We start from the raw sequence: 18,527 nt of genomic DNA, 5'->3' as shown, positions 1-18,527 counted from the left end.
AGATCAATTACGAAAATTATGCCATGCATACTTTTCAGTATAAATCTTTCGAAAGAAATCTCTTGAAAGAGTTATTAAATATGTATGTCAAAAAATGTAAATAATTAACATAATTAATTTTTTCTTTGACATTAAAAAGATGCCCAAATATGCCAAGCTCTTGAATATATTTATATAATTACTGGTAATTAAAGTATATTAATGAACAAAGGCATTAGATTTATTTTCGTTTAAAATAAAAAAATGTTTTTATTTTTATACATATTTCATGTGTATGTGTGTATATATATATATACACATATATATATTTATTTATACATATTTGCACAATTAGTAAGTATGTACGTTTATTTGAAAATTTCACGAATTAGTTTGTTCTTGGTTTATTCCGGAAACTTTAGTAACTAAAAAGTTTTCCGCCGCGAAAGGAAAGTCTGTTTCGCTTGTTATCTTCGGCCGTATTTTCTTAATGCACCTTCGTAAAATTCCGCTGCGAGTCGATAATTGTTGTCCGGCGTTGATATAGCATCTGCCTCGTGTTCTCTATTTGGCGTCTATTAAGACAACGGAATCCGTCACTCCGGGATCGACGACGGGGAAAGTCACTCGGGTTCTAACAAAACCAATTTGCGGAAACCTCGGGGCCACGTAGGGCCGACTATCTCCCAGGCACGCCGTACGTCGGTGCGACGTACGGACGGCCGGTCGTTAAGTGCAGGGATCACGTAGCTCTTTGATAAAGTTCCGAGTCGTTTCTTTCGTTACGAGCACGCGCGCGGGCGCGCACACACTCCTTATCCGAGGGAACTTTGCGTGTGTACTTACCGAGCGCGCCGGACACGGAGCATTTCTTACCTAGCTGGTCCGCGCTGATAAGGCGACATCGAATTTTTCTCGCCGTCAGAAACGGGCTATTTAATAAATTCCAGATGTATTCGACGTATATATTCCCGCGCTTTCAGTTGGTGCTGTTGAATCGACGTTAATGACGTCGAGAAGATGATATTGAGAAGATACGTGAAAAAACAATTGGATTTTATACGAAATATAATTTTTGATTGATTAAAAATAACTTAGTGTTTTATAATTATAAATATTACTATTTAGTATGAAGTTAATTTACTATATGCAATGCGTAACAATAAATAAATTAAAATATAATTTAAAAATCGTGTTTAAAAAAGTAATAAACTGCAAGACTTTCAGTAGGTATTGAAGTTAATATTTATGAAGTGTTTCCTGAAATATTAACAATAGTTTCTTTTACCGCAACGCAAAGTTATATGCCGTATTTTAAAAAGTGGTAAAAAGACCTACAGTGGTTTTCTCTCTTCAGTTTGCAGATTTTTTTTTCGTGCTTGTTAACCTACCTCCTCTTTTTTCGCGTTCGTCGATGCGTCAAGTTGGATTCTCGATCGAACTCGTTTCTGTCGCTCGCCTTTGATCACACCTAATGGGGACGGCAAGAAGGAGGCGAGACAACGGGCCGCGTTAAAAATTAACGCTTTTCGAGATTAACGGCGCCGGGAGGACTGCAGACGCGTCCGAAAATGCGGGCGAATGAGTTACGGACGTTAAGTCTTGTAGATTTTCATTAAGTGCTAACGCCGCCGGGTACTCTGCAGCAGCCGCCCCAATGGCGTGGTGGAGCGCGGGAGCGCATAAGGGGGCGGGGAAACTAAAAAAATGAGAAGGTCGTATTTTCCGAGTTCAGTGTGTCCGCCCTTTGGTATGTTAATTCATTGCCCTGCTTCCTGCTCCTCGCTTTCTCTGTCTCGTGCCTGCGTCCCTCTCTCTCACCCTCCCTCTCTCCCTCCCTCTCTTTCTCTCTCTCTCTCTCTCTTTTCTCGTCTCGGTGCATTTTGCGCCGTTTATACCATCGTTCTGGCCTGTGATCAATAATAGGCATCCTCCGCAATTTCATTAACGGGGTAGATTCGAAATGCAAGCTTAGCTTGAGACAACGGGATAGGGTGCGGTCCGTTTGTCACTTCCATCTGCTCTTGAACGGAGGCTGTGCTCGTCTAACGTCTGGCGTTTACGCGTAACCAGCAATAATTAGAGACTTGAGGAAGACTATTCTTATTTAGTCCTATTTTTTAATTTACTTACTATTTTATAATGTATTTATTTTATGCTCACATACACGCACACATGAATTCGCATTTGTTTTTATTTTTTTCATACCTTGCTGTTTTGGAGCATACTTTATTTAAAAAAAATATAATATTGAGAAATTATGGATAATATTATAATCTTTGTTGCAAACTCGTTCGAGATAGACCCATGTTTTAGAGCTGTTAATTTTGATCGTTAAAAAGTTAGTGTAGATTAGAAATCTACTTTTCCTTTCTCTCTCTCTCTCTCTCTTTCTCTTTTAAAGGTGACTTAACGATAACCAGCGCTCAATAATTCAAAGCAAAGATTGGTGCGAAGTTTTTAATGAATCGCGCGAGTTTCTTACTGGTTTTCAGACGCAGGAGAACGTATCTTTTATCGCCCACTTTATGCGCGAACAGCCGCTAACTTTCTGCGCGTAATCTCAACTCGATTGAAATCACGATCGACAAGATTTTTTATAGTGAAATATATGAGCATACTGTTATAAAATATATATCTGACTTCATAATATTGTTATTAATTTATCACTTATGGTTATATATTAAGACGTATACTTAATTCGCTAAATACTATTTTTTTTCTAGTTAAGATTTGCGAATATTATAAATTATTTCTATATATAAAATACGACGAATTTTTATCTCTAAATTTTAGAATATTGAAATTTAGAATATTTTATCTTTAATAAAAAATTTATTTTTTTCAACGGAAGCCGAAAGAATTGCTCGTTTAGAGTTGTTCGTATTATCTCAAGTACATCTGTATCTTCGGCGATGTAGGTGTGCAATCTATGCATCCGCAATGGAAATAGCAGCGCATTGCATGCGGCCGCGGTAGGAATTATTTCGGCAACGCGAATTAAGACGAAGCCTGTCCGCGGCTTCGTATAAAGTTGCCCAAACACACTGGCCGCTTAATTGACGTAGTTCTAAGAGTATCCCGGAAATGTTGATTGCTTCAGCAAGTTTCTAACGTTCAGTCAGCACGTCAGTTTGTTTCGTGCCGCTGACTGAAGTTTGCAAGAGCGCAGGTGCATGCCGGGCCACCGGTATAAAGTAGTAACCTTAAGAAAGTTTCATAGAGGCGATAAAATTGTACGGAATGTACTGCCAAATCGTTTTTACACGCGTTTCTTTTGTCGCATTTAATTAAACGGAAATTCGCCTCAACATTTGTTATTTTATTTATAGCAATTAGTTTTACTATACGGCAAAAAATAGACATAGTTTTGTAGATAAAATTACTATATTTGATACAACTGCACTTGTAGCTCGTTAAGAAAGAATTTGAACTAAAACTTGACTAAAATTTGAATTAAAACGCGACACCTATGGATAGAAAATAAAAAGGCATAACTAATAAAAAAACGAATAACTTTAGGATAGGACGTTTTAGATCAATTAAATTATGAATATCCTATTGTTTTAATCGAAGACGTTTACTTTGGAAACGCAGTAATTTATACGATTTCTTCCCTCATTTATATTTGAAATTAATGTAGCAGATATCCACGCGTCAATTGTAAAACTCTACGTGAGAAATATCTTTATTTTCTGCATAGTTCGCATATTTTACCGTCCGCGTGGGAAAAAATCTCGGCGTAAAAAGAGGAGAATTTTTACAACTCCGGTGCGCGAGAGAGAAACTTTTCTGTCATTACCGCGACGCGCGACGCTTAAAATACAGATGCCCGTTCTCGGCCCACGTTGTATTAAAAGTCGAATATCGGAGTCAGAAGTTTTTTTCCCCTCTCACTGCCGTTGCGTTGCGTACCTGGCGCGCGGGAGGCCGTACGCGGACTTTATAGGACCGACGTGACGGGAACATCGAAACGCTCTTGACTAGGAAACGTCGAATAGCAGCAGCTCGACTCGCGCGCCGTAGAGCGATCCGAACGAAATTTGACGCTTAACGAAACTCTAGTCACAAAGGCCCGGGCTGCCAGCAAATAGCCTATCCACGGGTTATCCCCGGAATTCGACACTGAGACCCGGGCCGCCCTCGCGTTAACGCCGGATGGATATTCTGCCCGGGTGTTGCCTTGGGCTACTCTAGGATGAAGCTATGCCCATAAAGCTGTAACATTCCACTTTATCCTGCTTTGTGCTCATAACGGCCGGAGTGCTTGTTAGACATTTATAGCGAAGTTATCGAAGGAGGGTCATCTCAGCGTAGCGCAATTTGACGCAGCATTGTACGCGGCAGAATTAATACTTTCCGTTAGCTCCATGTTTCTCGTCTGTTATGAGAATTTATTCTAGAGTTAGTAACAGGGATCTTATATTCCTTTTGCTTGTATAAAGCTATCCAATGCGGAGAATTATAAAATTTATTTAAAACAATATCGTCGCTTTTTAGTCTGATTGTTGAAATAATTAAATACTTATTTGACACATTCTCACAATAGGTAAATATACAAATTTTGTCTAACAGCAACATTGTAATACTCCAAATTTATTTGTTCTCCTCGTTGCAAGAATTTACCTTTGAATTAGTACATTTTATGGTCCTACTCGTAAAGTTTACGGAGGATTATAAAATTTGTTTAAGCTAACATATTCACTTTAGACACTTGAAATAGTTAAATGTTTATTTGATATAATCCCCCACGCGATGGGCAAATTAATGTATAAATTATTTAATAGTAGAATTACAGTTCTCCAAATTTCCGCTTTATTCTCCTACTTTCTCTCCTTCTCTCTATCTCGTTTGCTCTCTTCCTGCGCCTCTGTCTCTGCGGCTTAGATCTATATAACTCTCAGCGCTTCATTTATCATCACGATGAAAAAGGACGTTTCGGCGCACGCTCCCCCCGAGGCATCCGTTACCCTGGGTATAACGATACCGGCACGGAATGTAACCTCGGAGTGCGCCGAAAATCGGTGTACAGAAACGCACGCGCGCGCGCGCGGCGTATCAGAGCGAATTAAATTTCGTCCCTTGTCGGGCGGGATCGTCTTCGTCCCCGCCTTAATGCCGGCGGTTATCTCTCCGCAGATAACGAAAGCTGACGTTCTCCCGAGATAACGAAAATGTCCCCGAAGTACGCCACCCGACGGTAGATATATATCCGATGGTGGTACCGACCAGAGAGTCGCGGAATCCGCTCACCTATTCCGCAAGGGGAGCAGACTTGCGATTGCGCGAGGGTGCGCGATTACGCGGCGTCGCGGGGGCGGCGAGGAGGGGTGCGCTGGGCAAGAAATCGGAGGAGGGTTGACTCTACACACGCACACACATACACATACATACATACGTACATACATACATACTACATACATACACACACACATACACAGTTGGTGAAGTCAACTGAATCTCCGTTTTCGCTCTCCTCGATAACCGGGGCGTCTTTGATAAGGACGCGGGGGCATCTTTGAAACCGTCCAATATTGAGCCGGGTCTGGAACGTGCCTCGAATCTCGTTGTTAGTAGTAGCTTCGGCTATCTTGTTATTAAAACGCGCGCTGGCGTTGTTTATCAAAGTCAAATTGGCAGACATTTCACGGGTGGTGCTGAAAACGTTAATACCCCCGTCTAATCTCCTTTTTACAATTCTTCTTTCAACATTATGTCAGTAACTCATAAACATTTTTTTCTAATGAAAAGTTTTTTCACCTAAAGACCTTACGGTTGCATAAAGCACAGCATCACGTAGATTAAATGAGAAAAGCATGATGCGACATGACTTGAGGATTAATGATAGCGGAGCATAGCAGCGGAGGATTTGCATAATAAGTAAATGGTAAATAGCAAATGATAAATTGCTCAACTTGGTGAACGCGACGCGTCGAATCGCGAGGTAGATCCTACGTTTTCATTTACAGAGTGATTTTCTGATATCGCAATGCGCTCCTCGCATTTGTCAGATATCAGAGATCTTGAAGATCTCATGAAACCTAAAAGGAAACTATCAAGTTTTAGAAGACTGAAAGTGAGTTGGTTCATTCATCCGACAAGCTGGTTTATGTTTGGTCCGGGAATGAAGTTAAAAGAGAGAACACAGATGACCTTATCTTTACATTCGGTTTACATCCACGGTGAATATATACTTTTTACGCTCGTCATTGCGCAATGTTAAAGCTTATAACTACACTGTGAATGGGTCTCACAGCCGACGGTAAACTTTTTAACGATCGATGAGAGAGCGTTAACGGACCACTGTGATAAGCAGCACCATAAAAAGCGTTTTATAACTGACGGACCGGAAAATTATAGTCGCGTAATCGCAAATTATATGTAAAAATGATGTCGCACGTCGTCGAGAAACGCGATGGCCGACTTAATTGATGGCGAGAAATCGGCACTTCTTCGGTTTATTATTCTCGGCGGTGAGAGAGAGGGGAGGATGGCAGGAAAGGGAGGGGAGGCATTATCACGATTAGTGCCAAATATATCTACGTATCGTGTGCTAATGATTCCTCGATGGCACGAGAGTTATAAACTCAGCTTGCGCATATACCTATTCGGATTTATCGTCACGTTACAAGTCGTAACTTCGCTGCGTCATTCGAGAATCGGAGCGACCTACTTATCACTCGTGCGCTTGCGCCGCGGAATATGCATGTGTGCTCTCGGTCACAGCGTTCCCTGAATATTCATCGTTAGCATATTTAACATAATGCGCGATATGTGCATCCGCCTCGTTTTACGTCCGAGCTGCAATTACAATATCGAGTGTCCATCGTAATTTCAGATTGCAGATAAATGCGCTGTGTGACTGCATTTATCAATATGCGTTTGAGATGCGATAGTGACAAACAATACATTTGCCCTAGGAGAACGGGGTGGAGTCACTATAAAAGAGATATATAAACAATAAATTCTCTGACGAAACGATCGTATTTTATGATAACAAATCTATTTTAACTGATTTTAATTTGTCGTTGCATAATTTAACATATATCTTTTTGATATTTGAAGACATTATAAGAGTTTGAATAAAATAAAGGGAAGAATATTTCATTAATTGTAAAATAAAGTTGGTAGACGTCTCGAGATATAACTAAAAGGGAATATATAATTCTTTTCTGCGAGAGAGATTTAATGTAATTATCTCTGATCTCTGATAACTCCTTTCCCTTTAATCGTTTTAATCGTTTAAACAGATTTAAATTACTCGAATGGCAAAAGAAGCACGTGCGTTCGGTGGTTAAAGGGCATTTAACGTCGAGGATCATGATCCTACTTCGTATCACGTGGCGACAATTAACAAGAAATTCCAAACTTGTGGGGGGGAAATCTGTTTTCAAAGCGATGACACTCCGAGATATTGGATAATATTTGACGATGAATTAACTGTTACCAGGTTGCCGCGCTCTACATTATCGTGTTCTATAGCATCCGCGCGCATCGATTATCTCCGCTCCAATTACCCGTGGATAATAAGCGGTTCGTATCTCGTAAAGAGGCAGCGCGATCGTATCGCGTCCTCTAACGCGATTCTAAAGTGCAAGTGAAGGGGTAGTTGAACCGTTGGAGGGATACGAGGTGAGATCGGATCGTCTCGCTTATCCATCGGCGTAATCATAAGGGAGGTCCATATCTAGCGTGTACCTATAGACATATTAAGATAGACTGCTTATGAGGTAGGACAGGGTGTCCTCTACAAAGAAAAGGAACGAATTAGTAGGGTAGCTTCTCTCTTTAATCTAATATGTGTCAGAGAGAAAAGTGCCCTACTAACTTGTTTTTTCCCTTTTTTTTTTTGCGGAAGACACTCTCATCTAGGGTTTCGCTTCTCATAAGCAGTCTATCTTAATATGTGTCTACTTACTTACGAGTGTAATGATGTGTGTGTGTGCGTGTGTGTGTGTGTGTGTGTGTGTGTCGTGCGAGCCGATCGTCGAAGATTTCTCTTTGTCGCGCGAGTCAACCGCGAGCGAGGGAGACACAGGGTGAAATTTTAGGCGGGTGTCAGCGACAGGGGTAACGCTGTTAAGGACAGCTCGCAGTCAGAGGGGGTATCTGTAGCTGAGCGGCATCGGCAACTGTATGACGAAGAGGCGGAGAGGAAGATCTCTGGGATAAGCACTCGAGACAACCGCAGGAGCCGCGATTTAATATTAACGCGGACGCGGTGCGCCGCTCCAGGCGGCGTTGATTACACTCCATTGTGCCTCCTCTCGCGCCTTCGGTAATCTATATACGGCCGCGCGCGCCGTGTGATGCATATACCGGTCCGTATATCAAATGTGTCCGTACCAACGGAAGCGGAGACCAGGACCATTCACGCCGACCGAGGCGCGAGAGAGAGATGAGAAAGAGGGAGAGGGGCGGACAGGGGGAGAGAAACAGGGAAGGAAGAAGCGGGCAGATAACGGGGCGTTTCTGAATTTCGGAATTTCGGCTGGATCTCGTTGCCGAATGGACTGGCTTTGAATACGTATTCTCTCGACCTTCCCTCGCACGTCGTGCGTACTTCCTCCAAAGGTACCCCGCGTTTCATCACGTTCGATTTTTCGGTCTAGCTCGCGACGGCCCCGGGAATCCTCTCGCGATTCAAGTCGGGCATTTTTGCGATTGCCGAGTTTCGCAAATGCACTAGACTATCTACGGAACCGCCGCACCGAAAATGGACTGGGTCATTCACTCAGATGATATTTTGAAGCTTCCGAATTAAACAGATTGGTTCAGAAATTGTTTACGTCGTGAACGAAAATCTTTATTATATTATATCTCTTTCTCTAGGAAGTGATTCAGTTTGATATTCGCCTTTTACATTCCGCTAAGCCATTGCCCCAGGTAGCACGAGTAGACAGATATAATTGTACGCGAATAATATTTGACAATTCTTCATGCATAGTGAATTAAATGAAGACGCTATCTATTTTTCGCTACATTTGTGTTCTATAAAATTATTTTAATTCTTGCACGATGAATTCATCAACAAACGTCTGCCAAAAGCATTCTACATGCATCCTGGTAAGAAATGTTTTGGCAGGCATCTAGAGTCTAGAGTAACATTTAATCTTCTATTGTTGATTATGACTTGCTAGCATTGGGAAACTTAGGGAGAATAATTGTAGCGGATACGGTAGGAGATAGGTTGGAAAAGCTACAATTACTCTCCATAAGTTTCCCAATGCAAGTCGTAATCAACAATAGAAGATTAAATGTATTTATAATTTAAGATTACTCTAGATGCCTGCCAAAACATTCATATATGCATCCATGTAGAATGCTTTTGGCAGACATTTGTTGCTGAATTTATCGTGCAGGAATTAAAATAATTTTGTAGAACACAAATATAGCGAAAAATAGATAGCGTCTTCATTTAATTCACTATGCACGAAAAATTGTCAAATATTATTCGCATACAGTTGTATTTGTTTACTCGTGTTACCAGGGTGCATTGTCGTAATTCACGTAAAATGAAATTATCATCCTCGGCTATTATTTAGTTAACGAGTTAATATTTGCTAACCTAGTAATAATGTTTGCTTTTTTTTAAAACGTCTAATCTTTCTAGGCTTAGTGGCAGTTGAATTGAAATATCAACCTTTGCTATCGTATGTCGTGTCGTGTGTACGAAGCCCAGGTGCGTCGAAAATTTGAAGGCGGAAGAGCAGCGGAGAATATGGCGGTGTCGATGCACAAGAATGGCGCGTGATTAGCATGTCTTTTGGGATTGATATATATCCCTGGAGAAGAACGTGACCGCGTTTGCAATCAACGTGTCGCTCCTCCGGACTCAAAATCATCATCGCCACCTGTCGATTGTGCAATTTGCGTGGTCGCGCGTCAACGCGGCACGGATCGACAACCATCGAGCCGAGTCGAGGACGTGTCTCGATGAAAATTTAATTACTCTTCGGGTTTAGCTAAACTCGTACATTCGCCGGTCCAGAAAAGCTCAATTTAATTAATCAGAGAATTTCGATCAGTTTTCAAAATGCTGGAAAGTATCATTTTGAATCTGTAATACTCATTTCCATCAGTGTAGATTGATTTTGGTTCAACTTGCTCTTCATCTTTTTCTCTTCTGGGAATTAGAAAAAGATGAAAAGAGTAAGCTGAGATCAAAATTAATCTACATTGGCGAATTTAAATGGACATATAAGTTTCGGGAAAGAGGTCTCTTTAATTATGGATTTGCTTTTCGCTAGAAATTCGAACACACACACACAGATGCGCGCGCGTTTAATGATATGTGTGTGTTTAAATTTGCAGTAAAATAAATTTATTAATAGAACTGTGCATATATGGGAAACTTACTCAATTGAAATTCAGATTATTTAATTTTCTTTTACTTGCGCGATGCATTTTATTTTCTTTGTTAATAATTGATATCACGCTCGCGTTAACAGGAATGATTTCTCTCGGATCAAAATGGTTATGCGAAAGTGCGAGACGATTACATTTTAACGAAGTTGTTGGAAGTAATCAAAGGATTTCACGATAGTTTTTTTTTTTTTCTAAATAAAAACGCTGCAGCGCGCGTATAACGATACGTTTGGCGGTAATTTATTTCTCTTCAGCGACGGCCTGTTCCAGTTGCTTTTATCGTGTCATTGAGTAAAGTGGGGCATTGCAACTCGGAAAGCAATTGTATAGCATCGCCGCGATTGAAATTGTAATTCTGTAGTGTTTCCTTTTGCGCCTATGGTAATTTTGCTCCGTTTGATATCGTCGTTTAAATTGCAATTAAATATTACGTATAACCAGCTGAATGAAAGCAAGGGTCGTTTTGTGCGCGCGTATTTCTCATATTCAACTGATGAGATAAAGGTCTAGTCCCATTTATCTCAGAAACTGTGTCTGAATATAAATCTTGTTTGCCGAGTAAAGTGTGCGTTTTCAGTGTGTACTCTTTGTTCAGTTCGCGGCAATGTAACGTGACTAGCCGCGTCAGCTCGTGCATTACATGAGCGCTCTCTTGATAATTTAGTAGTATGTCCGGCTTTCGCCGTTGGCGTAAAATCCATTAATTTTCTTTCGGACGCGATGAATATACCGGCGGGACGTAAATTAAATCGTTATTCGGATTTCGCGCGGTAAAATTAAATGCGAATTTAAACAAAATCCTCTTCTTTCGTGCCCCGAGCGCGCGTGCGTGTCTGCAAGTTTTTACATCACCGCTACGTAATTTAGCTTGACACTTGTATTCGGAGCGTGTCGGATTGTTCATGGAATTGCCGATAATTTTATTTAAATCCCGCGCAGAGTTACTGGCTCGCCACCCGACGTGATAATTGCGTGCTTTATTTTTTTTTTACCCTACGAACTCGTTCAATAATCTTTATTTTGAAGCTTCGATTTGTTTTGAAGATATCTTTTTTACTTATACGTTGATTGATTACGTCGAGACCTTGAGTTTTGATTACGAGTTTGTGCTAGCGGTATTTTCATTGTTATTAGCTAATTAACAAGTTCACTAATTAGAGATTGCTAGAGGGCACCGAGAATTTTCCTGCGTACAGCGAGGCATTTCCATCAGGCGGATTAATAAATGATTTAAGTGATTCTGGAGCCGTTCCACGTAAAGTTACGAAAGCGTCGGAGGACTTTTCGCACGGCGTAAATGTTTAATTGAAATTCTGTCTTCTGATCTACCGTTCTTTTTAAACAGGAGATACTTAAAGCATAGTTGGAGATATCTTCGTCCAACAGGGAGGGGGAGGGAAGGGGGGTGCTTGCCCGTTTAAGGAAAATTAATCACGAAGATATCTATATCGTGGCTCGTGCAATTATTATGCGCGGTAAAACGATTTAATGCGGGATTAGATAAGCTGTAGGTTATAATTGCGAATCATGAACCGCGATATTGGATATCACTGCGTTATCTTGCACGAATTTTGAGTAATTTTGAGTAATTGGTTCAAGAACGACGAGACTTTGTAAGACAGACATCTATATCGAGAGACTTTATCCAATAGCTGTTTATAGCGAGTTTATATTTGAATTTTCGCCCGTGGAGTTTATTTTATTACAAGATCTGTTGAATAGACTATTATTGTATACTTGCTTGTTATTAACAGTACCGAGAGAGAGATAAAGTTTTGCAATTTCGTGGTACCGGCAACAGGGTGATGTCTCGAGGCAACTTGCTATCATTCATCGCACGATTCTGCTGACAGGCAGGGAACGTCCATCGATCAATGGTCCGGCCTCCAAGCACACGTTCGTCTATATACTTGTCCTGACGTGAGATCAAAGCGAGGGGACTGGGTTGAGTCCTCGGGCGGCTCCTCCAACTATTCTCGGCTTTGCCAGAAGGATGTTGCAGCGATCGCTACGACCTCTCACTGCGGCGAGAATTCTCCTACGGCAGAGACATTGACATAGTGGCACTAGCAACCCGGTTAAAGGCGGCCTCACCTCTGACCCTTGAAGTACCGGCAGATTAAGGGATGAATACACGTATAGACATTAAACCGGCGGCGCAATGGCCGGTGTGTCGACCGGGTGTGGGACGGGACGGAGGGAGGAACGCCGCCTGATTAGCATTCTAAATTGAAGCGCTGCGGTCGAACGGTCGTCGTGGAGCAGGTCCAGTTTAGGCCGAGGGTAATTCAGAATAGACCCTCTCCTATACCCTTCTCCGTGCGCCAACCCCTGGACAACTCCATGTCCATATCGTCGTCAGTCTCGCTCGCTTGCTCGCCCCGTTCTCTCGATTCCATCCTCCTCGGTTTTCCGCGATCGGCCCATCAGTTAGACCGGGCCTATGCCATGCACCGCAATAGGTTAGACATTTGCATTAATCGGCAACCTCTCGTGTAACCGTACTATACCGGACTGGACCGGACAGATACCGATCTCGCTCTATCCTACTGTCCCGACTGATTGCGACGTAAAGTATTCGAGTACTTTGTATTGCCCAGAGAATTAACCGATCTACGGATTTTTTCTCTCTCGTTATCATAGCCTTCTTTCTAACAACCTCACTTTTTTTGCTGTCTCTATATATGCCATGGGTTCCGTGTAGGATTCGTTAGGTCTGTAAAACTAATTATGTTATAGAGAACTTTTAAATGATTCAATATTGCAATATATTTTGATTAAATACATATAAAATATTTATATTAAATGTAATTTATCATAAAATATTATATTAAATATTATGTCAAAAGTAAGTTATTCATGAAATAATGAAGAAAATGTATATTTAATTAAATATTCTCTAAAGATATTTTAATTAAATAATTATATCAGTTTATAACAAAGAAAAGAGTTTATAATAAATTTATAACGCTAGCTGTAATTTGCTTTTTAATACTATACAAATTAAATTAATTTTGAATTAGCTCTCTTGATATTTTGATATTTGATTTTTGATATTTGATATTAGCTCTTTAGTTGAGTAATTAGATTAATTGGTAATATTTATTCGAAACAAGTGTTTTTTCAAATTTATCTAGAGCCCTTTTTCAAATTTATCTAGAATTTAAGGAACATTAAAAGGAAGTGGTCTATAATAATAGTAAATTACATTTATTTTAAAGCTGCATTAAAAGTGCTATATATTTTTTCTAATTCCGATATTTTGTTTTTTGAAATAATGGGTTATGCATGCAGATCATACATAGAGAATTAACACGCTACTCACTAGTATACGACATGAAGATAATACAGTCATTTGTGGTGTAATAACTATACTAGTCATAACAGGTAGGCTGTCTCGAAGAGCAATAGGAAGGACGAGACGAAGAGAGACTGACAAATGACCGACGATCCCGTCTTGTAAAAACAGTTGCACTGACAGCCCTGGCCTCCCTTTCTCCTATCCGACTCCGGTTCATTCATTTCCTCATCTCGCGGCCATTTTCTACGCATTCTACAGTCGCCATGGCGACGCCCGCCGCGGGTGATTATAGCCGGTACTAGCTAAAGCCTTCCTTAATTAACGCGGGCTTAAGCCATTTTCGTAACGACATCGCCTCTGGCGCGCCTTACGTAACGCAGGTGACGCATTGTTTTGCGCATATATGTATATATATATACACACACGTACACAATTATTAAATATGTACATCATTGTTTATAAAAATTTATTACTTTGGGATGCTTTTCATCTTATATATTGATTCGGTAAGTACGGAATACGTAAAAACGTTAGTTTTTAATTAAAAAATTAAACACGAAAGATAACAAACACGAGAATTAATCTGTGCGTAGCATTCAGCCGCTAAAATTTGAAAATATAAAAGTTTGAAAATAAGTATCTTTTATTTTTTTGTTAAAAATTTCTAAGAGATTTATCGATGTATTTATTTACTTCTCGAAGAATCTCGATCATATACGTTGCTGTAGATAATCGATCATAATTGACAATAATAACATTTATGAATTTATTATTAACTGGAGAAAATGATTATTGTGTACAATTTGCTCAAGATAAGGACAGGCAACTTGTTTTCTGTGCGAGAGCTGCAGTTCGTGTATTTATTATATCTTCGAATATGCGCCCCGTAAAAGTACACGGAGTGCGTATATATATAAAAATTCGCGAGGGACCTATAATAAGGTGCAAACACTGTCGCCTGCCTTGTTTGCCTGACGATAAATTTACCTTCCATGAGATTAAAGCGGCAGACGCGTAGGACCTTAAAGGGATCTCGCTAAGTCAGTTGTAAGCCCGAAGAATTCGACGGAATCCAAGCCAGAGTGCATATACGTTCTCTTTGCGACTACGAATGTCCCGCGAGAGTATAAACAGCCGATTTGTATAACGACGAGGAGGTAAAAAGTGGTAGGTCTCGAGTGATGTCGGCCGGAAGCGTAATTTTGAAGCATTATGTAATTATTTCACGCCGTTACTCGCCGAGCGTTCGAAATTTCTGCCTTTGTGCGCGGTAATTCGCACATGTACACAGGATACGATATAATTAGCGGACTTAATACGTCCGAGTTAACGTTTCCAAAACACTGAACCCGAGCCTTCACTCGCAGCTGCCAGCGTGGCGCGATTATTAATCGTCACTAACGCCGGCAAAGTTGATTATCAGCGGTGGAAGAGGAGTTTTCCCTCTCTCTCTCTCTCTCTCTCTCTCTTTTCCTCTCTCCTTCTACTTGCGAAACTAGGTTAAATTTTGTTTATGACGCGAAATATCATTTAATATCTTTGTCCTCCCGGGTGGGGCTGGATTGACAGATGATTACAGGGCGAGGAGACAATTTTGAAAAACCATCGGCGCATCGATCGATCGTAGCGCGGACACGAGCGCGCGCTTGTAATTTCCTACTATGCTCTCCCTCCTCGGAATCAGGTTGCACAACCCGTGACAGCTTACGGACAAAGCCGTCGCTCGTTATCCGCGATCGCACTTGCTTATACGCTGTAGTTCGGGGGATGATATAGGGCCTGCCGTGAAATATCGTTCACGCCCGCCATTATCGCGAATAAGCCCCTACATATATGGATGTAAGGATGTACAAGGCTAATCGAGTCGGGGCCGTCTCTGCGGGACTCCAGATTACTTGATTGCGCGAGCTTCAAACGCCTTGATGTAATTCTTTAGTCCATTAACCGTTTTAAGCGAGATTGGTTTAAGCGCAGCTTCTAAAACTTCTAAGAGTTTCGATGGCACCTTTATTAAGACAGCGGATGATTAATATAGAACTTTCGGCATTGTGTTTTCGCGTTCGAGGGAAATTAAGGAAAGCAATATTGTCTTTCGGAAATTTATTAACACGTCAAATTGATTTTGTTTGATATGAGACGCTTTAAACATGTACAGTGTAATATATTTTCTATTTATTTTAATCACTTCTCTCAAAGAAGTGATTAAAAAAATAATACGCTATTTTTAAACAATTCTGTGAAAAAGATGTATTGTGCTATTTTTATGTGATATCAACGAACATTTTGTTACGAGTTACTTTGTTGAAACAACACGATTATTGCAAACGAAACGCACGGTGCAATACGAACATGCGCGAGCAATTGCACGAGCAGTTGAAAAATACGCGTGCCACTCGGGACAGCTTATATACATTTTATCGCGGTGTATTCATGAAACGTGCGATAACGATATCTCGCTTGGCGTTTTTCTTCGTAACACGCCTCGCGACGTGTTTCTTTCATGTGAGTGAGTATCCGCGAGAGCCACTTGAGGATAGCAAATACGACACCATTCATGTTTATCCGTGCTTACGGTTATATGTAATTTACAGTCTTAACTTTTCCGACATCGTTTTTCACGTAAATTTTTTCTAATTGAGAGAAAATTACTCTTTTTTTAATTCTAAAATTATCCAGTAGATACTTATAATTTTTAATCATATAACGATTTAATGGATAATAGAGGCTATATTCTAGATATTTTTATATATGTTTATTTTATGACTTGTCTTTCTAATCTGCAAATATTAATAATAGCTTTTTAATTCTAAACTGACATTTATGAAGTTAATAAATTATTTTGATTACTTTCTCAGAACACGATTCCATTAAATTAAAATTACGTGAAGCGGAAAGGGATAAAAGCATTTGAGATCCTCGTGCTTTTCAGTATAACGCTTTGTGGACGGTGAAGACCACCAGCTATTTGGCGAACGGTTTCAGTGGAGTTTAATTCGGCTTTATTTGCATTTCGCTTCCTTGTCCTTTCAATTACAGAGGGGAGGGTAGATGTGACCTTTAATTATGGGGACTTGCGATAGAACACAGGACCTGGCGATCTTTGTACATTAAAAGTTGTCCGCCGATGGAATCTTTCGATCGGGAGAACAATCGCTCCGGGCAATCTTCTATTTAAGACTGGCACAGTGACAACTCGTGAAAGGACCGTACTTTCCATGCGGGCATAATTTAATGAAAAAGCTGAATAGCTCAGCGACTTTCGAGGCGAGTATTCTCTCTCTTTCTTTCCGTCGAGCAAGATTAGCGTCATAACAAAAGATTACGTAGGATTGGCGTTTCCCTCCACCAGACTAATAAAAGCGTCTTAAGCCATTCGATCGATTATGTTGAAATATTAATGTTAATTATCGGTCGGGTAACTATATTATGGTTACTTACAGCCGCGGTTTCCAAACCGTAGACAAGCAGATTGATTACCGCGAAATGCAAGAAAGTTTTATTATTCGAAACTTGGGACAGCCTTGTCATGATACAAATGCTTTCTTAATTTACTTGAAGTTAGCATTAATATAATACTAGTAGGTACATAAACTTGGACTTATACAAAACCGAATAGTGACATACTTGGGTCTAATTAAGAAAGAATAGTAATAGTTATAAAAAAAATATCAAACTTAAATATTTTTACTTTTGAATAATTATATAATAAATTAATATAAGGATATATTTTTTCTTTTTAATTTTGTATTAAAATATATATGCATAAATAATTCTAAACAACAATAAATTGTATCATATTTCAGCTAGTCTTTCGTCAGCGACAAATGTGGTAAACTGTCCATTGCGTTTATTAGTTTGAGTTTATATGCAAAAATTATCAATAAAAACTTTAATTTTGCGGCTCGGATTCTTTAATTAGTTTTTGTAAGGGAATGCTCTTAAGTGCTAATGAATCAAAACGTCATTAATTGGTAAGTTGTGCGCACGCGTACGCGCGCGCTGTAATCCTGCATCCTTATATATTACGTAAGATGCGTTTTAATTTAGCGAATCGTCGATAGGCAATTATCTAAGCTGCCTACATGTCGATTCGTTCTTGTTATAATGGCGCTGCAATGCCGAAGACGATTAGCTATGTTACGCAGGCCGTGACGCAACTCGCGCGCGGTTTAATTAGATAATCCTTTGCCACGCTCGCGTATTGCGTATTTGTGCCCCTCGTTTGTGCTTGCCTGAGGATTGCAGTTAGTTTCTTGGGATGTTGGCACTGTGACGTAACGCAAAGTTCTGAAGTCAACATATTTAAAGTTTTAAGTACATTGTCCGCTTACCGCGACATTATGTCGACTGTCGTTCGTGGCTGCACGAAATAAATGAAATGGTGACGAAAGAATTCTCGACTTTGACAAGTAGAAATTATACGCTTTTACTATGTTATGTTCAACTGTAAAATCCAAGCATTAATAATAAAAAATAATTTAGAGACAAACGCTTATATTATAAATATAAATTAAAAAATGAAAATATTATTATTACGTACAAAAATATTATATAGAAATACACATGGATTATGATAAAAATATTTGTCATATAATATATTGTTAGTGTTACTGCAACATAAAAGTACAAAGAAGATTGGAACACGATGGATTAAATTGAATGTATAATAATATTCTCTTAACAAAAAAAAAAGAGAAGTACTTTGGGAAATACATATTAACTAATTAGAGGAGAGAGAGAGAGAGAGAGAGAGAGAGAGAGAGAGAGAGAGAGAGAGAGAGAGAGAGAGAGAGAGAGAGAGAGAGAGAGAGAGAGAGAGAGAGAGAGAGAGAGAGAGAGAGAGAGAGAAGTTTATGGTTTTAAACAATTAATTTTGTGA

At 39.8% G+C, this 18,527-nt stretch overlaps 1 protein-coding gene and 1 long non-coding RNA gene across 7 annotated transcripts in view; one reads left to right on the top strand and one right to left on the bottom strand.

The window, feature by feature from the left end:
• LOC105838083 (hemicentin-2) overlaps positions 1-18,527 on the top strand; it is a 361,527-nt gene that overhangs the window by 82,165 nt on the left and 260,835 nt on the right. The gene's annotated exons all lie outside the window — the stretch shown is intronic.
• LOC118644768 lies at positions 1,582-18,420 on the bottom strand. Its single transcript, XR_004962542.1, has 2 exons — positions 13,673-18,420; positions 1,582-13,071 (listed from the first exon to the last, which is right to left on the bottom strand). It is a non-coding gene; the product is annotated as an uncharacterized LOC118644768 (long non-coding RNA).

This window comes from Monomorium pharaonis, chromosome 3 (genome assembly GCF_013373865.1).
Source record: "Monomorium pharaonis isolate MP-MQ-018 chromosome 3, ASM1337386v2, whole genome shotgun sequence".
In the NCBI taxonomy this organism is placed as follows: Eukaryota; Metazoa; Arthropoda; class Insecta; order Hymenoptera; family Formicidae; genus Monomorium; species Monomorium pharaonis.
This window is presented reverse-complemented; position numbering and strand designations above follow the sequence as displayed.